Source organism: Myotis daubentonii, chromosome 3 (genome assembly GCF_963259705.1).
Source record: "Myotis daubentonii chromosome 3, mMyoDau2.1, whole genome shotgun sequence".
Classification (NCBI taxonomy): Eukaryota; Metazoa; Chordata; class Mammalia; order Chiroptera; family Vespertilionidae; genus Myotis; species Myotis daubentonii.
In genome coordinates this window covers 32,761,899-32,780,024 of record NC_081842.1, presented here as the reverse complement: position 1 = coordinate 32,780,024, position 18,126 = coordinate 32,761,899, and the positions used below count along the sequence as shown (strand labels likewise).

The window sequence follows — 18,126 nt, the reverse complement described above, 5'->3', positions numbered from 1 at the left end:
CTGCTCACAGTGTTGAGGTGGAGGGATTTTTGGTCCATATAGCTTTTTCTCCTTTTGTACACACAAGCTTTGAGATCTTTTTGTGTTTTATTTTATTTTATTTTAAAACTCCCAGTGAGGTAAAATATTTTGTCATTCACTTATTTGCCATTTAATTTTCTTTTTTGCAAGCTGACTGTATAGCTCATTTTTCTGGGTTTTGTTGTTGTTGTTTGTTTGTTTGTTTTTTTATGTGCCCCTAAATTATAAACCCTTTTCTTAACTGGTTGGGAAATAATCTCTGTAGAGCAGTGGTTCTCAACCTTCCTAATGCCACGACCCTTTAATACAGTTCCTCATCTTGTGGTGACCCCCAACCATAAAATTATTTTCGTTGCTACTTCATAACTGTAATTTTGCTACTGTTACGAATCATAATTTAATATCTTATATGCAGGATGTATTTTCATTGTTATAAATTGATCATAATTAAAGCATAGTGATTAATCACAAAAATAATATGTAATTACATATGTGTTTTTCGATGGTCTTTGGCAACCCCTGTGAAAGGGTTGTTCGACCCCTAAAGGGGTTGCGACTCACAGGTTGAGAACCATTGCTGTAGAGGTCAGATGCCCTGAAGTCACGGAAGAGTCTTAACTAATTTCCACATGGAATAAAAAAATATATATACAGGTCTAGCTTATGTCTTCCCCTTGATTACTTATGGAATTTCCACTTTAGTAGCTTTTCTACCAAAATTCTGAAACCCTAATAAATCCTGGGGCTCTTTGTGGCTCAGTTCTAATAGTCATGGTCACAGAATCACAGTCCAATAACCACAAGTAGTACTGTTAGAAGATTTCTGATATTTATATAACACAAAGACCAAACAAGGGAATACGGTTCATACCACCAGCAACACATGGCGCCAGCCCCTTCATGCAGCCGCATAAGACCCTCTTGGCCCATGCTCTAATACTTTCTCTCTACCTTACTTCCCACTCAGGTTTTCTTCCTCTCTCTTCCCTACTCGCTCCTACATCTTCATCACGTAGCTTAGCCTAGCCTCTGTCTGTGTCCTCTCCCCTTTATATCTCCCTCCCCTGTCTACTTCCTTTCTACCCATTCTCCTTATTACAGATCACAAAATACAAGGGTAAATAAGTTGACTAGGCACATTCACACCTTGATCAATTTTGTTGTGACATTTGGAACATTTGACAAAGCCCACTGCAGCCTGCTAGTACCCACAGGTCTCTGATAGCACCAGGAACCACAGTTTGCACCTGCATGGAAATACCTCTACATCAGTGAGCTAGTAAGACTTCAACCAATTGACCCCAACCTCGCCAAGGACAATCCTCCCTGTTATCGTTGGCCAGCTCCCAACTGCAAATGCACAAGTCATTCCTTCTCTCATGTTCTGTGCTTTCTCTCCTTTGTCTCATCAGCTCCCAGGGTGGTCAGTGTGTGTAATAGGTCTTTTTGTGGTAACATGAGGAAAGAATGCCAAATGCGCATGAGAGGAGAAATTTAAACATGACGGTAAGATTTTATTGTGAACTAAGGGGAATTAATACTCCCTCAGGGACCGAGAGGGTGGGCAGGCCCAGCACTAACCTACCTTTGAAGCTTTCTCCCTGTGCTCTGTTGCCCTATAAGCCAACTTCTCACCCTGAAATGCTTACAGAACAATACCCTGTGTCTTGTACTCCTGTGATGCTACTACACTCTGCGTGCAGCCTGCTGAAAGGGGGTTACTGTGGGATTTGGGGAACATACCTTTGGATTATCAAAGTTTGTCCCTCTTTTGGCCAAGACCTCTTTGAAATATTTTATCTTCAGTTTAGATATGTTTGTGACTCCCCTGTTGATGAGTGTAAATTACATGCAAACGTTACAAGGCAATGAAAGAGGGCAGCACTTAATGAATGTTTGTTGAATTAGTAGGAATATTTGTATGGGACCAGTTGCAGATATTCTAAAAATATTAAGAATAAGTTGTGGGCTTAGATGGGACCCAGATCCATAATACCAAGTACAATCAGTGGACCAATGCAGGGCCTAGGGTATGCAGAAGGTGAGATGAGAGGGTCCTTTGATGTGTGAAGAGAAAATACCCGCTACCTCCAGAATGGAGAAGGTTCTGACAAAGGCCCTTAAACTGGGCTTCTGGCCTATATGTCATTCGAGACCCAACAGAGGGATCAAAAACCTTCAAGTACCCCAACTTCCATCTTGGAACAGCTTGAGTTCTCTGCTGTATGCCCATCTATTGGTAACCCCAGGAAAGCTGTCTAGGCTGTTCTTTCTTCCTTGAGGGTCCCTTCACACCCACCACACGAAGTGAGCAGCTTGTACTTCTCCATCTCCTTCTTTCTGTTCTGGGGGCCGTATGTCTCTGCTTTTAGTTCTTAAAAAAGCTTTGTTGGGAAACTGACTGTTAAAGAGGAAGCAATAACTAAACTTCAGTAGGATTTTTAAATTTAGACCTTTCACAGCCACTCATCCAACCATTTCCAACTTTGCTCTTCTGGCCTGCTGCTACCCTTGTTTCAAACTACCTGAATTCTTGGCTTCTTTAAGTGGGCTCTCTGCGTTATCCGTCAGTCTTGTGCTTTTGCTTCTCCCCTCATGCTTTCTCAAAGATCCAATTGGGCTTCTGAGCTCTGCAGTACTTGGAATAGTCCCACCCTGGCTCGTGGCCAGTCTGTTTCTCTGGACCCCATTATGAACTCTGGCTTAGTGTGGGGGGGGGGGATGGGCGGTGCTGGAACAATGCTAAGTGGTCTGGAGACAGTGCGGAACACTCCTAGATTCACACTCTTGTTTCCCAATTGCTAACCACCCTTTTAACCTTATTTAAAATCCCCTACATACCATCATCTAGCACCTTCTCATTTTCAATTCTTAACCTCCAGATTAGTGTTTCATTTTGAGTATGGGTTTTAGAACATGACTGAAAGTCTCAATGCCAACACTAGCCATTATCTTTAGTGCCTTCAGTATCCATGTGAATGACCCATCAAATACCCCAGTTTCAAGTTCTTTGATCTCTTCAGCTGTAACCAGTCTAAAGTCCTGGTTGCCTTTAGCTGCCCAGTTTCATGGTCCAGGATTATCTGTGGCCAGCTGGACTGGATCAGTTATAAATCTGAAGCAATGTGAAGGGGCATAAAAAAAGTGATGGTCACAGTTGGTAAAAGACCACAGTCTGAGAAATAGCAATACCTCACATCTAAGGGGTTAAGTGTAGGGGCAAAGAACATGGACAGCAATTAAACTAAGAACTGAGGTATGATTATATTTTATAGACCAGGGTGATGACTTTCAGGCCATCGGCATGAATGTATTTACACACACACAATTGTGAATGAAACTTCAGGGAGTTTATAAACCCCAGATTAAAGATTGTCATCTTGAAGGATAAAATTCAAACTAGAAGCATGCAGCCAAGACTCTTAGGATATGGCTCTATTCAGCCTTTCTTCCTTCTGTCCCTATCCTTTCCAAATGTTATTTTGATTCACTTGAAGTTTCCTGAATGCACCATGCTACTTGTCAATCTTTCCTCTCTGCTATTTCCCCTTTCTTCTTCCCTACATTTCATTTTCAAAATTGATAGCTGCCTTTATCATTATTCCCTAGCATTCCCTCCCATCAGCTGGTGAAATTTGTTTCCTGAGTTTTTGTTGTCATAAGGACAGTGGAGTTACATGTTTGGGCAGAAATAGATTGTCCCACCAAAGAAATTATATCTATAATAATAAAAGCATAATATGCTAATTAGACCGGAAGTCCTTCTGGATGAACATGGGCTGCGAGGGAAGCTTGGGTTCCTGGGTGCCAGAGGGAAGCTGGTGCCAACAGCTGGGGGAAGGAAGGCCTACTCTTGCACGAATTTCGTGCATCAGGCCTCTAGTGTGTGTGTGTGTGTGTGTGTGTGTGTGTGTGTGTGTGTGTGTATCACATGTATAAATAACATACAGTGTATCAAGGGTGTCCCCATAAATGTATATACACTTTAACATTTGATAGCTCAATTTTTCAAAATTTCTTTTTTTTAGGTTTTTATTGATTTTTTTTTTTTAGAGAGAGAGGAAGAGAGAAGGATAGAGAGATAGAAACATTGATCAGCTGCCTCCTGCACTCCCCCCACTGAGGATTGAGCCTGCAATTCCAGCATGTGCCCTGACCAAAAATCAAACCACATCCTCTTGGTTCATGGGTAAACACTCAAAAGCTGAGCTATACCAGCCAGGTCTGATAGCTCAATTTTGAAAATGAAATGAATTGTAATAAACACTGCCTTTATAATTATTCAAAGAACATGTATATATTTTGGGGGGACACCTACATATGTTATATATAAATATATAATAAATAACATACATATTACTTGTACAATATATTTATATTTTATAATATACAACATAAATATAAAACATGTATATTTATATGTAAAATATTTTTATTTTATAATATATAACATATATAAATGTAAATCACATGTGTGTATATATATTTCATTTTCCACTTTGTCCTTACAGGGGATTTTTGACTTCTGGGACCACTCTGAGCTCAACTGAAGCTGAGAGCTGAGAGGTTTCTGAGAGTTACTTTTGTTATATCTGTGGTGTGAGGGTAGGCATGTCTTGACTGGCCTTACAAATAGCCTAAGGCATGAGTTTGAAAGTGCACCTTTAATGTGCCAGATTGCACAAGTGTGAAAACCTAGACCAGCAACAATTTAGTAATAGTGTCCATAGGATAAGATTTCTGCTGGAAAATGAAAAATTATGCAGGGAGATGAAAATGTTTTCAAACCCCTTAGCTGTTAGTAAATGTTTGCCAAGGAAACACTTCCAGAATTCTCTAGAGGTTCTAAAAGATTAGAAGGCACATGGGCAGAGATCCAAGTGGCTCTCACCCTGGGAAGTTTTGCCATTCTTACTATCATTAAAGAAACCTTTATAACAAGTCCTTCCATTTCTATTTCAAGTATAAACATTTGCTGGTATAACAAACGTAACTTTCCAAATCTAAACTTAAATAGGAAAGTGCAAATTCAAATAAATGTTTGTAGAAACATTTTACTTGAGAAATGCAAAGAATAATGTGTAATGAAGTCTGAAACTAGATGATTTTGAAAACTAAAGGTGTAATATATGATTTCAACCAGCACTACAGTTATGAATTAAAATGTTGAATTGGTTGTACGTTTTTGTAGATCAGGGGTGGGGAAACTTTTCTCTGTCAAGGGTCATTTGGATATTTATAATATCATTGGTGAGCCATACAAAATTATCACCTTAAGAATTAGCCTGCTATATTTGGCCAAACATTTCATTAACTCACCCCTAATGCCTTGGCAGGGCCAGACCAAATGTTTCCATGGGCCTTATATGGGCCCATGGGCCAGACATTCCCCAACCCTGATTGAGGCGAAGGCTGAGTCAAAACTTGATGGGAAAGAAATTTGTCTTTAATTTTGAAATAAGAATATTTATGGTAGAGGAATTGGTCTAAGGGTGGTAGAACAGGGCAAAATTGCAAAAGCTCCAACTTATATTTCATCAAGAAATAAAACATTTGCCTAGCTGAAGATAAAAAATGCAGCTGTAATGGAGCTGATTCACCCCACTAATGTCTTCACTAATTCATCTCTCCATAAAATTGATATTGTCAGAGCATAACTAATTTCCTTACTGCGTAAGGCTCATCCTGAGTAGTTAGTTCTCCTTCCTTAGTTTTCCTTAATATTGGTTTCCTTTTATTTATACCAAGATGCAGATTCCGACTACTTGCAACACCTACATGACTATCACTCAAGTCCATCCTTACTTGGGCTGTGGCTTTGTCTTCATGCTTCTACCCTCACGCCCATGTAATTTATTCTCCATACTAGAGGCCTGGTGCACAAATTCGTGCACAGGTGAGATCCCTTGGCCTGGCTTGTGATCCGGCCGATTAGGGCCATCTCGCCCAGTCCCAATTGGGGCTGATTGGGGCCAGCTGGCTGGTGGGAGGGACCATGGGAGGTTGGCCAGCTGCAAGAGGTTGGCTGTGGGAGCACACTGACCACCAGGGGGCAGCTCCTGTGTTGAGCATCTGCCCCCTGGTGATCAGTGCATGTCATACAGACCAGTCAACTGGTCATTCAGTCGATGGGTCATAATAGTCATTTAGGCTTTTATATATGTAGATAGCAGTTAGTGTGGTCCTTCTAAAACAAAGTCAGATTATGTCAGTCTTTGGCTCAAAGCTTTTCATATCAATTAATGTTAAATTCAAACTCTTTTTTTCTTAGGAACTTGTTCCATGCCACCCCTCGGACTCATTTCTATCACTTTGCTCCTTGCTCACTCCACTCTATTCACCATTGCCTCCTTACTCTCCCTTGAAAACACCAGACACATTTCTATCTCACGGCCTTTATACTTCCTAGTCCCTCTGCCTGGATGCTCTTTCCCCAGACATTTCCTAGTATTTGCAAAGCTTGTTCCTTTTCTTCTGCTCCAATGTCACCTTTTCAGAGAAGCCATCTCTGTCGATCTCCTTCCATCCCACCTCAGAAGTCCCAGTCTTTTCTTTACTCTGGTTCATATTTCTTCATTGTACCCATCATATTCTGACATATCTCAGTCTGTCCTTCTACAGAAAAGCACAGAATTCATCTGTTTCGTTCATGCAGTATCTTCAGCTACCAAAAGAGTGCCTGCAATATAGTGGACTTTATGACTTATAAATGAGCAAATACTTATACTTGCTTTCCCCCACCTTCATGCATGTAATCTTCCTTAAATTATTTTTAATTCCAAATAGATAAAAGAAGTCACAAAATGCCATACTCTGAAGCATTTTCTCAGTTTGTTGAGATCTTGCTTCCAGGCATATCCTCCTTTTGGCTCCAATACACATTTATCAAAATTCTCTACAGATTGGATGTTCTTACATTGACAAAATCTCAGAAGATGTGCAAGATTTGGAAAAATTACAACCCCCAACAATCAGTAAATCTCTCAGAGGAATAGAAATAATTACATAGTCTATCTAAAATTTATCTGTGGCAGTCCATCACTTAAGTTTATCTCTAAGCAACACAAGAAATTTTCCTATTTTATTTCTCTAGCTCAAAGAAAGCAGAAATTCAATTATTATGAGGGCACTTAAACAATTATATTTCTACTTATAGTTAAAAGACCTATTGTTGTAGGTTAGTGCCAAATGGTATTTTTTTTTAATGTCACTTAGGAATTTGGGACGCAATTTTATAGCCTGCTGCTTCTCAATCAAAAGCACTATAATTCTGAAGACAAGCTTGTAAGAGTGCAGTTATTTGTGTGTATAATACCAAATCATCTGTGATTAATAAAACTTGAGAAAGAAGGGGAGGCAAGGGGATTCAGCCTTTCAGTAACATGCTTGTCTTACACTTGCCAAACTTCTCTTAGGCAATACTCTCCATGCTCAGGGGGCCTTGTGTTTAATTGTAAAAATCTGTCAGTATCATAGGATTTAAAAGACATCAATCATGCCTGTCAACAAGGAAAGAGTGACGGCTGTGTGACTTTTCTATCATTAGGAAAAGATGTGCTCAAGAGAGAAAAATGTAGGGCTGAGCAACTATAGGTTACAGGAAAACAGAGTTCCAGACTAGAAGGTCACCCATCCACCCCCACTTTGGACTGGGATATTATATTTTTCATTTCATGCAGTTCCATGTGTAGAGTAAGACATTATGTAACTTGGCCGGTCTTGGCTGTGCAATATCCAGTAAGTGCTTTAAAGCGGCCATGGTTATTAACCATTTGGTGCATGTGGACATGATTGCTTCCTCTGGCTTTGGCGAAAGGCATTATTGTGTAATGAGGCTAGAGCTGGCCTCTGTTCAAAACTATGTTCCAAAAACGGTTCCTAGTCCAGCCACATGACGACTGGTTCTCTTTTTCTTGAGACTTTATTTTAAGCAGACTGAAAACATCAAACTTGCTGTATTTGGGCTGTTCCATGGGTGCCATGGGGATTTCCCATGTTTTACTCTTGATTTGTGATTTTATGCTAAGATTTCTGAATTATACCTAGCTGGAGCTTTAAAAGACATCAAGACACAAAGTCCATCTCCTGCATTGTAAATTGGGTGACCTTAGGCTGCTTGCTTCACTTTTCTGGTTTCCTTATCTGTAAATCAGCCATAACGCCTACTCTAGGCGTTGGAAGAAGGCTTACAAGTAAAGCCCCTCCTTTAAAATTGTCACCTCAGGCAAGTTATTTCACCTTTGTGATCAGCTGTGTCCCTACATGTAAAATGGGCTAACGGTACCTACTAGCTGCAATAGATGAGAATTTGATAATAAAAGCAAAGCTCCTAGAACAGTGCCTTGGCGCGTGGAGGCTCAAGAGTCCCTGAACTTAATGATACTAAAGCTAATTAGCATTAGATTGATGCTGTTGACTTAATGAAAGGTTGGGAAAAGAGAGGCTAAAAAACCAGGATCGGGACAGAGGTCGGGTGACCTGAGCCTGTCAGCTCCGTGGGGGTGACAGCCTGCACTACGAGGCACCCGGACTGAGAACCGCCTCGCCCCACCCCTGCCCGGGCGAATCCGGGTGGTGAGTTCCGGGCGGCCGCGGAACCAGGCCCAGTGCAGGCCCTTCCTCCTTCCCTCGTCCCGCGTCTCCAGCGGTGCCAGCTGCGCCGGAGCCCCGAGATTCAGCCGCCCCCACACAGATGCCCACCCACGGCCTCCTGGTCCTCCAGGTAGGAGCTGCGCCGCGGCCCGAGCGCGCAAAGCTCCCGCGGGAGCCTGGTTTCCGCTGGCCTCGCCCTCCGTCCCTCCTCCCGGCCACCTCGGGACCTTGAACTTGGATGGGACCTTGGCAGCGGCCGCAGCGGCGGGCGCCAGCGCCGTGCGGCTTCGCGGGACCCGCCTCCCCGGGGGCCTTCGGGGCCTCCCGTGCGCGCCGGCGCGTCCAGTTCCTGCGGAGCGGACGCCGGCAACTTGGGCGCGCGCTTTCGCCGGGGCGGGCGGCTGCGGGAGCGCAGAGCCACGCTGGCTCCGGGCCTAGATTGGGGCCACCCTCAGCTGGATGCACACTCCCCCAGCCCCCCTCGACGTCCCCCCACCCTCCTTCGCAGTGTCTGGCGCCCCCAGGTCCTCTGCTGTGGGGTGACAGGAGTGGCGGGCGCGCTGGGAAGTGCTGCGTCCCCAGGCTGAGAGCCCAGCCTGCAAGACACACAGTCCTGGGCGTGCGGCCACCCAGCTGCTCGCCGTGGCGCCAGGAGGTGATGACGCCGAGGCGGAGCACGGGACAGGGGACACGGGGGCCTGGAGCGGGGCCCGTTTTCTCGCTCCAACTCAAAGTTCTTTGGGATCCCGGTCTCAGCTGCGGGAGCGCCGGGCTCCAAGTTTTGACGGGATTTCGTAACGCCCTCCAGAACTGGCCTTGTAGACTAGGTCCAGGGCTGCCGCCACGCCTATGTTTATTTGCTCCTTCTCTTAATCTCGGGTCGTTGCCGCCTTTCCTTCCTCTCTGAAGTGCTAAATGCAAGTCCATTCGTAAGGACCATCAGGGTTTCTGCATTTGATCCCTCCTACGTCTTTCCCCAGAGTGGCGAGTTCCGTTAGCCTTATCTGCCAGGCCTGCCAATTTCGGTTGAGATAACCCTCTGTGGGCCTGCGGAGGGCCCCCGGGAGACTAGGTCCCCGGAGACCTCCGTGCTTTGTGAAACGGGCCAGTTAATGGCGTGCAATGAGAGCCTGAAGAATGAAGAGTGGAACTGTTAACAGACCCCATATTTACACACTGCCTCTCTGAATCAGGGTCTCTTTAAGGAGTCAATGCTTTGTCACATACATACAAGTGAATTTGTACACAGGCTTTTAGCTTGAGTTTGGACTCAGCCTTAGTACAAACTCAAGTGTTGTTTGGGAATCTTTTAATTCGTTGTTTGAGCTCCCAATTTGTCCCTGGTGTCAGAATATTTATGAACCATGGTGCTCATTTAGGTTTGGTGGGGACTGTGCTGCTTGGAAGTTGACTAAGTGTGTGTTTCTTTTCATATATATATGTTTTTATTGATTTGAGAGAGAGAGAGAGAGAGAGAGAGAGAGAGAGAGAAACATCTATCAGCTGCCTCCTGCACGCCCCCTACTGAGGATCAAGCCAGAAACCTGAAACCCAGGCATGTGCCCTGATAGTGAATGGAACCTGCTGACCTGCAGGTGAATGTGAGACACTCCACCACCTGAGCCACACCGGCCAAGGCTGTGTGTGTGTTTCTCAATAAAATGTTGTTTGTTATAAAATCCATTCATCTTTTACTCTTACAGGTTTTTTTAAAAGTTACTTTGTTTTCATTGTGGTAAAATACACATAAAATTTGCCATCTTAATCTTTCTTAAGCATATAATTCAGCAGCATTAAGTGCCTTCCCATGGTTTTGCGGCCATCACCACCATTCTTTCACAAAATTTCCTTTCAGGCCGGCCAGTGTGACTCAGTGGTTGAGTGTAGACCTATGAACCAGGAGGTCACCACTAGATTCCATTCTATGCCCTGGGGTTTCCGGCTCAATCCCCAGTAGGGGGTATGCAGGAGGCAGTCTACCAATGATTCTCTCTCATCATTGATGTTCCTATTTCTCTCTCCCTCTCCCTTCCTCTCTAAAATCAATAAAAAATGTATTTTTAAAAATTTTCTTCTTGGGTTTTAATAACATTTTAATGGTAATGATTGCATTGCAGGCTTTAGTTTTCTCACTAAGGAAGGTCTGCATCTCTTCCCAAAGCTGAAATGCACTTTTAAAGAGGAAGGTGAAACACCATCACTAGACTGTCTAGTGACTCTTATCTCCATCAGGAAAGTTCTAATACATTATTATTCTAAAATACGCTTGTGAACTCTTTCAATTTGTATGTAAAGGTATGGTGAGGTTTAGCTCTCCAGAGGGAGAAACAGGTAAGGGAGTTGTTGATAGTTTCCTCCCTTTAATATCTAATGGAAAACTGGAATACTTTGTCTCCTTTAGCAGTGCAGTAGCAACCTGTCTGAATTATGTGTGAGTTCAGGTTGTGGCACCTATTTAGTAAGCAAAAGCAATTTTGATCCAGCTAGCAGGTGGGTGTAGCAATGTCCTCTCCATTCTAGGTGTTTACTGAGGATTCATGCCAGGGGACTCAGCACGTAAGATATGGCCCTTTAAGCTTCCCATTAGTCTGGGTCATTGTTTTCACTAAAGAAGTGCAGCTGCGCTAGGCCTGGTTTTATGTTTACAATCCTTTAAGTCTTAGCACCACAAAATAAAATGTATTCTCCTGCCGGGCGTGGTTAAATGTAGTCGCAGGGTTAAAATGAGAAACTCCTAACCTAAGTTTCCCATGAGCAACTGTAGCATTTCTAATTAGAAAAGGAATCATGCAAATTGTTATCTTATGTTGCAGTGGGAATGCATTACAATGTGTTAGTTTCCCTAAATTCACAGTGCACTGTGGAGTCTGGACCCCAGATGTTTTAGTGCTGGGTTATTAAACAACAGTGTATGTGATATGCAAGTTTCATAGCATCACAGTTCTTTTTTCCCTTCTGTTGTGAACGTTTCTTAAATTTTGAATTTATTCTACAAACATTGCAGCTACAGAATAAAATGATTTGCTTATTTAATCAACACTTACATGGCATTTACTGTGTTGACACTACGCCAAGCATTTTACAACTTGAGCACATTGAACACAAGGTTGTTTTGAAAGTAAATGTGATCATCCCATTTTATAGAAGAGGTAATCGAGGCACAGTGAGATCATAAGGCCATTCCAGGAAGCCTGAATCTAGAATTTTGAGACGTCTATCACCAGAAACATGAAACCTGAGACTTCACCCTTCTAACAAATAAACTTTTTTTTTTCAGATTGCTATATTCCTATCTTGTCCTTATCCTTAGGAATCAATGATTTGATATCATTGCAGTCGGAGTGTAACATAGACAATCAGTTGAACTCCCTTATTTTTCGGAAGAGGAAATTAAGGTGGAGTGTGGTTATGTCCTGGGTTGAGAGTGTTAGGGCAGGGTGCTGGCAACCCTCTACTGGGCCAAGCCTTTACTCTTGATTGTGAGTAGGTTGGGGCAGGGATCCTGGGAGGGTCTGAGGAGGCCCGGATGTGTATTTGGGAGTGCAATGGTATTTGCCAATCATTATGACCATCCTGGAGCTAACCTGCTAACCTGATGTCAGGGGCAGACAGAGCAGAAGCTTGTGCTGACCATGGAAGCCTTGCTGGTTAGGGCTCCAGAATCCTGGGTTCCTTCCCCAATAGTTGGTGAGGCCTGTCATCCTGCGCTCCCCTTTGAAAGAGGGGAATATTTTATTTTGTCCTCAATCATTTTTTGAACTTCTTGGGTCTAGAGTTGGGAACATTTTAAAAGCCTCTGATGCACACAAGAAAATCAGCCAAGAGCAACAGAGAAATAAAAATAATTTCATTTAGTCAGTTCTTTTGTTGAGAGAAAGAGAGACTTCTAAGGGCATAAACTGACAAACTTTATATCAAGAACAAGAAAATTGAAGTCCAGGATTCAACAGTGGTTTTGTTCAAAATAGGCTTTCACAGGCCGTGCATTTGGGGGAAAGGGAATAAGGAATAAACACTGGGAAAGGAAAACAGTGGAAAGGGAGGGAGACACAATTGCAGAGAGAGGAGGAAATCAAAGAGGGAGCAACAGAAGGAAAAATCAGGGTGCTAAAACCTCTGTCAGGTCTTTCAGTCTGCAGGCCGACGCTCTATCCACTGAGCCAAACCGATCAGGATCTGTCAGGTCTTTATACAAGTTTTGGTGTGTTACTTTTTAAAAAATTCTTTATTGTTTAAAGTATTACATATGTCTCCTTTTTCCCCCATTGACCTCTCCCTGGCCACCCCCACCTCCCAGCAAATGCCCTCACCCCTAGTGTCTGTGTCCATTGGTTATGCTTATATGCATGCATACAAGTCCTTTGCTTGATCTCTTACCCTCCCTTCACCACCCACCCACCCTTGCCTTCCCACTGAAGTTTAATGGTCTGTTCGATGCTTCTCTGTCTCTGGGTCTATTTTTGTTCACCAGTTTATGTTGTTCATTATATTCCACAAATGAGTGAGATCATGTGATATTTATCTTTCTCTGACTAAGCATAATGCTCTCCAGGTCCATCCATGCTGCTGCAAATGGTAGGAGTTATTTCTTTTTTACAGCAGCATAGTATTCCATCGTGTAGATGTACCACTGTTTCTTAATCCACTCATCTGCTGATGGGCACTTAGACTGTTTCCAGATCTTAGCTATGGTAAATTGTGCTGCTGTGAACATAGGGGTGCATATATCCTTTCTGATGGGTGTTTCTGGTTTCTTGGGATATATTCCTAGAAGTGGGATCACTGGGTCAAATGGGAGTTCCATTTTCAGGTTTTTGAAGAAACTCTATATTGTTCTTCACAGTGACTGCACCAGTCTGCATTCCCACCAGCAGTGCCCGAGGGTTCCCTTTTCTCCGTATCCTCGCCAGCACTTGTTGTTTGTTGATGATAGCCATTCTGACAGGTGTGAGATGGTACCTCATTGTTGTTTTGCTTTGCATCTCTCGGATGATTAGTGACTTTGAGCATGTTTTCATATGTCTCGTGGCCTTCTGAATGTCCTCTTTCGAAAAGTGTCTGTTTAGGTCCTTTGCCCATTTTTTTATTGGATTGTTTATCTTCTTTTTGTTAAGTTGTATGAGTTCCCTGTAAATTTTGGAGATTAAAGCCTTATTGGAGATAACATTGGCAAAAATGTTCTCCCATGCAGTGGGCTTTCTTGTTGTTTTGTTGATGGTTTCTTTTGCTGTACAGAAGCTTTTTATTTTGATGTAGTCCCATTTGTTTATTTTCTCCTTAATTTCCATTGCCCTAGGAGCTATATATAGGTAAAGATATTGCTATAACATATGTCTGATATTTTGCTGCCTATGGATTCTTCTAAGACTTTTTATGGTCTCACGTCTTACATTTAAGTCCTTTATCCATTTTGAGTGTATTTTTGTGTATGGTGTAAGTTGGTGGTCTAGTTTCAATTTTTTTGCATGTTTTCCCAACACCATTTATTGGAGAGACTGTCTTGACTCCATTGTATGGTCTTGCCTCCTTTGTCAAATATTAATTGAGCATAATGACTTGGGCTGATTTCTGGGTTCTCTGTTCTGTTCCATTGGTCTATATGTCTGTTCTTGTGCCAGTACCAGGCAGTTTTGAGAACTGTGGTTTGGAATATAGCTTGATATCTGGAATTGTGATCCCTCCAACTTCGTTCTTCTTTTTCAAGATTGCTGCGGCTATTCGGGGTCTTTTTTTATTCCATATGACTTTTTGGAGAGTTTGTTCTAGGTCTGTGAAAAATGCCGTATTTTAATGAGGGTTGCATTAAATCTATAAATTGCTTTGGGTAGTATGGACATTTTAATGATGTTGATTCTACCAACCCATGAAAATGGTATGTTCTTCCAATTGTTTATGTCTTCCTCTATTTCTTTTTTCAATGTCCTGTAGTTTTCCAAGTATAGGTCTTTTACCTCCTTAGTTAAGTTTATCCCCAGGTATCTTATTTTTTTGGGTGCAATGGTAAGTGGGATTTTTTTGTTTGTTTCTCTGTCTGTGAGTTCATTATTGGTGTATAAAAAAGCCATAGATATCTGGGTGTTAATTTTGTATCCTGCTACATTGCCAAATTCATTTATTAAATCTAGTAGTTTTTTTTTATGGAGTCTTTAGGGTTTTCTATGTTTAATATCACGTCACCTGCGAATAGTGACAGTTTTACTTCTTCTACAATTTGGATACCTTTTATTTCTTCTTGTTGTCTGATCACTATGGCTAGCACTTCCAGTACTATGTTGAACAGGAGTGGTAAGAGTGGGTATCCCTGTCTTGTTCCTGTTCTTAAGGGAAATGGTTTTAGTTTTTGCCCATTGAGTATGATGTTGGCTATATGTTAGAAATATAAGGCTTTTATTATGTTGAGGTATGATCCCTCTATTCCCACTTTGATGAAAGTTTTTATCAAGAAAGGGTGTTGGATTTTGTCAAATGCATTTTCTGCATCGATTTATATGATTATGTGATTTTTATCTCTCAATTTGTTTATGTGGTATATCATATTGATTGATTTGCAGATATTGTACCATCTTTGCATCCCCGGAATAAATCCCACTTGGTAATGGTGTATGATCTTTCTAATATAATGTTGGATCTGATTTGTTACGATTTTGTTGAGGATTTTAGCATCTATGTTCATCAGAGATATTGACCTGTAATTCTCTTTCTTTATAGTGTCTTTATCTGGTTTGGGGATTAGGCTAATGCTGGCTTCATAGAAAGAGCTTGGAAGTGTTCCTTCCTCTTAAATTTTTTGAATAGTCTTTGGAGAATAGGTTTTAGTTCTTCTTTGAATGTGTGATAGAACTCCCCTGTGAAGCCATCTGGCCCAAGGCTTTTGTATGCTGGAAGCTTTTTGATGACTGCTTCAATTTCCCCCATAGTTATCGTCCTATTCAGGTTTTGTAATTCTTCCTGATTGAGTTTTGGAAGGTCGTATTTTTCTAGGAATATGTCCATTTCTTCTAGGTTGACCAGTTTGTTGGATTAGAGCTGCTGATGTTTTTTTTGTTTGTTTGTTTGTTTGTTTGTTTTTTTTTTACAATCCTTTGTATTTCTCTGGGGTCTGTTGTTATTTCGCCTCTTTCATTTCTGACTCTGTTTATTTGGGTCTACTTTCTTTGCTTCTTGGTGAGCCTGGCTAGAGGTTCACCAATCTTGTTTATCCTTTCAAAGAACCAGCTCTTGGTATCATTGATCTTTTGTATTGTTTTTTTGGTATCTATGTCATTTATTTCCACTCTGATCTTTATTATTTCCTTTCTTCTGCTCACTCTGGACTTTTGTTATTGCTCTCTTTCTAATTCTCTAAGTTGTAGAGTTAGATAATTTATTACCATTTTTTTTTCTTATTTTTTGAGGTAGGCCTGTAATGGTATGAACTTCCCTCTCAGGAATGCTTTCACTGTGTCCCATAGATTTTGGGTTGTTGTGCTTTCATTGTCATTTGTTTCCAGGATGTTTTTTATTTATTCTTTGATCTCCTTGATATCCCAATCATTGTTTAATAACATGCTATTTAGCCTCCAGGTGTTTGATTTTTTTATTGTTTTTTATTGTAGTTTATTTCTAATATTATGCCATTGTGATCTAAGAAGATGCTTAATATGATTTCAATCTTCTTGAATTTGAGGAGACTTTGCCTGTGTCCCAATATGTGGTCTATCTTTGAAAATGTCCCATGTGCACTTGGAAAGAATGTATGTTCTGTAGCTTTGGGGTGGAATGTTCTGAAGATGTCAATTAAGTTCATCCGATCTAGTGAGTCATTTAGGATTTCTGTTTCTTTGCTGATTTTTTTGTCTAGAGAATTTATCCAGTGATGTCAATGGGGGTTAAAGACCCCTACTTTGATTGTATTGCTGTCGATCTCTCCCTTGACATCTTCCAGAAGCTTATATATATATAAGCTCCTGCATTAGGTGCATATATGTTTACCAGAGTTATATCCTCTTGTTGTATCGATCCCTTTAGTATTATGAAGTGGCCTTCCTTATCTCTTGTTATGGCCTTCACTTTGAGGTCTATTTTCTCAGATATAAGTATTGTTATCCCAGAATTTTCTTCATTTCCATTTGCCTGGAAAATATTTTTCCATCCCTTCACTTTCAGTTTGTTTGAGTCCCTTGTTCTGAGGTGGGTCTCTTGTAGACAGCATAGATACGGGTCATGTTTTCTTATCCATTTGGCCACTCTATTTCTTTTAATTGGAGCATTTAGTCCATTTACATTTAATGGTATTATTGATAGGTTCTTGATTGTAGCCATTTTTATTCTTTATGCCTGTGTTTCTTCTTCCCTTTCTATTTGTTCTTTTTACAAGTCCCTTTAGCATTTCTTGCATTGCTAGCTTGGTAGTGATAAACTCCCTTAGTTGTTTTTTTTTGTTTGTTTGTTTGTTTTTTTTTGTTTTGTTTTTTTTTACCTTGGGGTTGTTTCTTTGTCTCCCCATTTTTGCTGTCTCTTTCTGGCCCTTGGCACCCTGCTTGGGGTTTGAGAGATTGAAGACCCTACCAGGGCAATGGTCTAGAAATGGTTAGCCCAGAGGTTGGGTCTGCCTTGAGTCTCATGCCTTTATTGTCTCTGCTCTGAGTTATATACTCTTCTCCCATGAATCTAGTAGTCCCTCAGTCATTTGCTTAAGATGCTCGGGATGGTGGGAGCGCATGCACAGTTCCTCTGGTGTGTGACTCCCTGTGAGGACCCAGAGTTCTTTGGCATGCAATTCGCTGTATGGCCCCAGTACCCGTGGCAGGGTGGCACCTTAGGTCTCTCTGGCAGTGGACTTGCAGCGCAGTCCTGTGGCCCCTGGTTGGGCACACCAGCTTGCTCCAGGTATCCTGGGCAGTGCTCTCCTGTGGCCCTGGGTTGCTCCAGGTAGCCCCTGCAGCACTATCCCAGGGCCTTGGGAGAAGCAGGTGCAGGTTGCTCTGGGTTGCACAGTCCTCACTTCCTTATAGTCTGGAGTGAGACATGCACTGGGTTGCTCCATTTACCCCTCCTCAGTGTGTGTGTCGGGGGGCGGGTTGCCCTGGGTCGCTGTCTGTACTCTCCCATCACCCTGAGTGAGGTGCATGTTGGGTTTCTCTAGATAGCCCTGGCAGGACTGTCCTGGGGGCTGGGGTGGAACAAGCACAGGTTGCTCTGGGTCGCACAGTCAGAACTTCCCTGTGGCCCTGAGTGATGCGTGTACTGGGTTGCTCTGGGTCACCACTCCTGGGCTTGGGTGAAGTGGGCATGGATTGCTCTGGGTCACCCCAGCAGGGCTGTCCAGGGGGCTGGAGTAGAGTGGGCATCAGTTTCTCTGATTCGCACAGTCCCTGTTCTCCTGTGGCTCAGAGGGGTGTGTGCTCTGGGTTGCTCCAGGTCACCCTGGCATCAGGTCCCAGGGTTCATGGTGGAGAAGGCACCAGGTGGCTCTGGGTCAGGCTATCAGCACGGTTCTGGCATCCAGGTCAGAATTGGGGTATAGGGTTCCTC

The 18,126-nt window shown here is 42.3% G+C and overlaps 1 protein-coding gene across 1 annotated transcript in view; it reads left to right on the top strand.

The window, feature by feature from the left end:
* Window positions 1-8,594: 8,594 nt before the first annotated feature.
* Window positions 8,595-18,126, top strand: part of PLD1 (phospholipase D1) — a 199,411-nt gene continuing 189,879 nt past the window's right edge. Inside the window, exon 1 of the mRNA XM_059687037.1 lies at window positions 8,595-8,743. The gene's annotated coding sequence lies outside the window, so the exon portion shown is untranslated. The remainder of the gene's footprint in view (window positions 8,744-18,126) is intronic.